This window comes from Pseudochaenichthys georgianus, chromosome 5 (assembly GCF_902827115.2).
Source record: "Pseudochaenichthys georgianus chromosome 5, fPseGeo1.2, whole genome shotgun sequence".
NCBI lineage: Eukaryota > Metazoa > Chordata > Actinopteri > Perciformes > Channichthyidae > Pseudochaenichthys > Pseudochaenichthys georgianus.
The window spans coordinates 39,686,045-39,692,320 of NC_047507.1; the positions used below are offsets into that span (position 1 = coordinate 39,686,045).

At 36.5% G+C, this 6,276-nt stretch overlaps 1 long non-coding RNA gene across 1 annotated transcript; it reads right to left on the minus strand.

Moving 5' to 3' along the window:
• Positions 1-613: 613 nt before the first annotated feature.
• LOC139433906 (uncharacterized) lies at positions 614-2,758 on the minus strand. The gene is made up of 3 exons (XR_011643301.1): positions 2,698-2,758; positions 1,822-1,887; positions 614-1,530 (listed from the first exon to the last, which is right to left on the minus strand). It is a non-coding gene; the product is annotated as an uncharacterized lncRNA (long non-coding RNA).
• Between the last annotated feature and the right edge of the window lie 3,518 nt (positions 2,759-6,276).

Here is a 6,276-nt window from a genome sequence, read left to right on the forward strand (position 1 = left end):
ACTTGTTGATACAACATATTAAAACTGAGCAGTCCAGAAACATAAAAAAGCTAAGTTAAAAAGGTATATAGCATTTAATTGTGGTCAGTTTACTCTTAAAGTCTTATAAATAAACGCTTATGTGAAAAAAGGATGAAACACTTTATTTGTTTCTACATTTAATGAATTCCTGGCAAAATATATAAATTGAAGTATAAACCAGAATAGGAGAAAATAGGAAATTCCTTTACCTAACAATAAGGATATTATGCTTGATTCATGTTGCAATAAGATGGAACCGTGGTGACAGCCGCTGCCTTTGATTAAATAATTGTTAGTCAACTAAAAGTCACAGGATTATGTCAACTATCCAAAATGTAGTGCTTTTTAACTACAAAACATGTCTGAGTATTATTGTTGCCAGAGTTGGGTTCATAATTTCCCTGTTATGAGAAAGACTAATCGCAACAACTTAAAAACATTGTTTGTTGACTTAGAACCTAACAACCAATTATTTGGTCATATAAATTGTAAAATAACCTTTTATTACACCCAGAATAGACTACCCACAACCCAGAAACGTTAACCCCTATCCTCCACTGTTTGAGACATTGAAGTAGATATGGCATGTTTGAAAGGAATGAGCAACTTTCTCTTTAGTGTTTTTCTTGTAAAAAGCACGTAATTAACTTTTTATTAAAACTTCCAGCTTCTACGAAACATGACAAGTCTACACTATGTTTAGTTAACCAGTCTAAATAAGGTACAACGTTTAATATAGTTTACCAAAGTTACCATAAATGAAGCATGTTACAAGTAGCCCCCACTCCGAATTCTTTCTTAATAGTTGGAAGACCACATCAAACAACTTGTGGGCAAGAACAAATCAATGGTGACAACTTGGGAAATAATGATGGAATAAACCATCTTAGTACTAGTTATATTATTTGTTGAGACAGAACATAGTCAAACCTTATTTATGAAAGACATGATGGCATAACTGTAAATAATCGTCAAAAACACATTTTCTGTTGGCTGAAAGTGACCACGAGAGGGGGGTTGGAAAACACTTTAAATTCCTCATGGATGCATCTCAACATATTAACATTTGGCAGCTACAGTCAAGCTTATGTGACATGCTTGTACAAGAACAAAACTAATTAAATAATTCAAGGAAAACAAGATAATATCAAAACCAAGCCTAGTACACACATTAACACAAGAGGTCTGAGGTTAGGCTGATTATTAAATCCCTACCAATAAAACTGCAGGGAATGAAGAAACAAATATTATTTTTAAACTAAAATTGTACCTCAGAAGAAGTTGGCATGTTCTAGTCCTATGTATTCATCTTCCTTTTTAATGCCATAATTCTGTTGTGAATGTAATATGTGATGGCAACCCAGTCCCTGTCTTTCAGAGCTACTGGCTCTGCCTTGAGACAGGAGTCAGTCCTTTTTACCTGGTACTCTGCAGCTTGTTATGAAAGGATACAAATGTCGCTCAATAGCCTTCACTTCGTCACCTGTCCACTTGCTTTCATCTTCCCAGCTGTCATAAAGGGAAACAAGACACAATGTATTTGAGAAATTGCTCTGTTAAAGTGAAAAATGGGGGATATGATAGAAAAAAGTATAGTTTGTAGTTAAATGATAGCATCATCAAATGTGGGTGAATGATGGCCTCTGTGATCAGTGTATGAATGTTAAAAATGTTGGCATACATTTGCTTGTACTGTAAAACACAGTAGTTGTACAACAAACTAGAAATGTCTTTGAGAAATCCAGTTAAGATCAATTCATTTTTCTAATAGAGTAATGTAAATACAAAATGCTTATTTACCTTGCATTCCATTGGAGCACTTTGAGGAAGCTTTGTTGAAGTGAAGTGTTGTGTTCTTCTGTGAATCTGAAAGGATAAATTAGAATATAATGCATGATAAAAGCACATACTGCCATTCCTTCGAAAGCAAGACTTAATAATTGTTTTCACCATAAGTATATTTACATCAAATATTGTGTTATTTGGGTTCCAATATAGAAATAGTTTGAACTGTACAATATCTGCTACCCAAAAATATGAGGACGATCTAACACACACACTCTCTACACTCGTTGGGTTGTACCATATGGGGACGTTCTCTAAAAAACATCATGACTACACAACCTAAAGACGATATCTGCTACCCAAAAATATGAGGACGATGTAACACACACACTCTACACTCGTTGGGTTGTGCCATATGGGGAAGTTCTCTGAAACACATCAAGACTACACAACCTAAAACAAAATGAGGACATGACGACTGAAGTTACATAAAGTCAGTGTTCCTGACTTCTGAGGTGTGCTGTTGTTGTTAAAAAAAACTGAAACCCCATAGTAATAAGTATTGATCTACATCCCTATTAATTAAATCATGTAAACTGATACACATTAGGTTAAATTGGAAAATAAATTTGCAAAAGGAGAAACAACACAGAATTTAGGGGCAATAAAGATCATTTTCATGTTATAAGAGGTAGATTCTGCCATCAATTGGTAGGGTATATCTTTCTACTATGCTATTTAGAAACAAGTAACAGTTATATTGAGATTCTGCAATTATTAAACGATATATTAATTGTAATGAGGTAAACAGGCATTTTATGTAGGCATTGGACTTGATTGACTCATGAATGTACCTTGTATAGAAATAGTCTACAGTACATGGTTAATTACCTGTTGGAGGGATGAGGTGGATCTCTGGCTCGCTTCAGAGTCAGCTAAAGGCTGAGCCGTGATCATGTCACTCTGTTTCTGCAATTTAAAATACAACAATAACGTGTCAGAAATCCATTGACTTTTCATGTAGGGGACACAGATTTTAGTAAAAACAATTCACATGAGGATCTGGGCTTGTAACTCAAGACTCTATAGAAATAGGTTTAACTGTACAATATCTGCTACTCAACAATATGAGGACGATGTAACACACACACTCTACACTCGTTGGGTTGTACCAAATGGGGACGTCCACCAAAACACATCATGACTACGCAACCTAAAGACGATATCTACTACCCAACAATATGAGGACGATGTAACACACACACTCTACACTTGTTGGGTTGTACCATATGGGGACGTTCTCTGAAACACATCAAGACTACCCAACCTAAAACAAAATGAGGACATGACGACTGAAGTTACATAAAGTCAGTGTTCCTGACTTCTGAGGTGTGCTGTGCTGTTGTTGTTCTACTATGCTATTTAGAAACAAGTAACAGTTATATTGAGATTCTGCAATTATTAAACGATATATTAATTGTAATGAGGTAAACAGGCATTTTATGTAGGCATTGAACTTGATTGACACATGAATGTACCTTGTATAGAAATAGTCTACAGCACATGGTTAATTACCTGTTGGAGGGATGAGGTGGATCTCTGGCTCGCTTCAGAGTCAGCTAAAGGCTGAGCCGTGATCATGTCACTCAGTTTCTGCATTTTAAAATATAACAATAAAGTGTCAGAAATCCATTGACTTTTTATGTAGGGGACACAGATTTTAGTAAAAACAATTCACATGAGGATCTGGGCTTTCAACTCAAGACTCTATAGAAATAGTTTTAACTGTACAATATCTGCTACCCAGCAATATGAGGACGATGTAACACACACACTCTACACTCATTGGGTTGTACCAAATGGGGATGTCCGCCAAAACACATCATGACTACGCAACCTAAAGACGATATCTGCTACCCAACAATATGAGGACGATGTAACACACACACTCTACACTCGTTGGGTTGTGCCATATGGGGACATTCTCTGAAACACATCAAGACTACCCAACCTAAAACAAAATGAGGACATGACGACTGAAGTTACATAAAGTCAGTGTTCCTGACTTCTGAGGTGGGCTGTGCTGTTGTCGTTACAAAAAACTGAAACCCCATAGTAATAAGTATTGATCTACATCCCTATTAATTAAATCATGTAAACTGATACACATTAGGTTAAATTGGAAAATACATTTGCAAAAGGAGAAACAACACAGAATTTAGGGGCAATAAAGATCATTTTCATGTTATAAGAGGTAGATTCTGCCATCAATTGGTAGGGTATATCTTTCTACTATGCTATTTAGAAACAAGTAACAGTTATATTGAGATTCTGCAATTATTAAACGATATATTAATTGTAATGAGGTAAACAGGCATTTTATGTAGGCATTGGACTTGATTGACACATGAATGTACCTTGTATAGAAATAGTCTACAGTACATGGTTAATTACCTGTTGGAGGGATGAGGTGGATCTCTGGCTCGCTTCAGAGTCAGCTAAAGGCTGAGCCGTGATCATGTCACTCTGTTTCTGCAATTTAAAATACAACAATAACGTGTCAGAAATCCATTGACTTTTCATGTAGGGGACACAGATTTTAGTAAAAACAATTCACATGAGGATCTGGGCTTGTAACTCAAGACTCTATAGAAATAGGTTTAACTGTACAATATCTGCTACTCAACAATATGAGGACGATGTAACACACACACTCTACACTCGTTGGGTTGTACCAAATGGGGACGTCCACCAAAACACATCATGACTACGCAACCTAAAGACGATATCTACTACCCAACAATATGAGGACGATGTAACACACACACTCTACACTTGTTGGGTTGTACCATATGGGGACGTTCTCTGAAACACATCAAGACTACCCAACCTAAAACAAAATGAGGACATGACGACTGAAGTTACATAAAGTCAGTGTTCCTGACTTCTGAGGTGTGCTGTGCTGTTGTTGTTCTACTATGCTATTTAGAAACAAGTAACAGTTATATTGAGATTCTGCAATTATTAAACGATATATTAATTGTAATGAGGTAAACAGGCATTTTATGTAGGCATTGAACTTGATTGACACATGAATGTACCTTGTATAGAAATAGTCTACAGCACATGGTTAATTACCTGTTGGAGGGATGAGGTGGATCTCTAGCTCGCTTCAGAGTCAGCTAAAGGCTGAGCCGTGATCATGTCACTCAGTTTCTGCATTTTAAAATATAACAATAAAGTGTCAGAAATCCATTGACTTTTTATGTAGGGGACACAGATTTTAGTAAAAACAATTCACATGAGGATCTGGGCTTTCAACTCAAGACTCTATAGAAATAGTTTTAACTGTACAATATCTGCTACCCAGCAATATGAGGACGATGTAACACACACACTCTACACTCATTGGGTTGTACCAAATGGGGATGTCCGCCAAAACACATCATGACTACGCAACCTAAAGACGATATCTGCTACCCAACAATATGAGGACGATGTAACACACACACTCTACACTCGTTGGGTTGTGCCATATGGGGACATTCTCTGAAACACATCAAGACTACCCAACCTAAAACAAAATGAGGACATGACGACTGAAGTTACATAAAGTCAGTGTTCCTGACTTCTGAGGTGGGCTGTGCTGTTGTCGTTACAAAAAACTGAAACCCCATAGTAATAAGTATTGATCTACTTCCCTATTAATTAAATCATGTAAACTGATACACATTAGGTTAAATTGGAAAATACATTTGCAAAAGGAGAACAAAAACAGAATTTAGGGGCAATAAAGATCATTTTCATGTTATAAGAGGTAGATTCTGCCATCAATTGGTAGGGTATATCTTTCTACTATGCTATTTAGAAACAAGTAACAGTTATATTGAGATTCTGCAATTATTAAACGATATATTAATTGTAATGAGGTAAACAGGCATTTTATGTAGGCATTGGACTTGATTGACACATGAATTTACCTTGTATAGAAATAGTCTACAGTACATGGTTAATTACCTGTTGGAGGGATGAGGTGGATCTCTGGCTCGCTTCAGAGTCAGCTAAAGGCTGAGCCGTGATCATGTCACTCTGTTTCTGCAATTTAAAATACAACAATAACGTGTCAGAAATCCATTGACTTTTCATGTAGGGGACACAGATTTTAGTAAAAACAATTCACATGAGGATCTGGGCTTGTAACTCAAGACTCTATATAAATAGTTTGAACTGTACAATATCTGCTACCCAGCAATATGAGGACGATGTAACACACACACTCTACACTCGTTGGGTTGTACCAAATGGGGACATCCACCAAAACACATCATGACTACGCAACCTAAAGACGATATCTGCTACCCAACAATATGAGGACGATGTAACACACACACTCTACACTCGTTGGGTTGTACCATATGGGGACATTCTCTGAAACACATCAAGACTACACAACCTACAGACGATATCTAC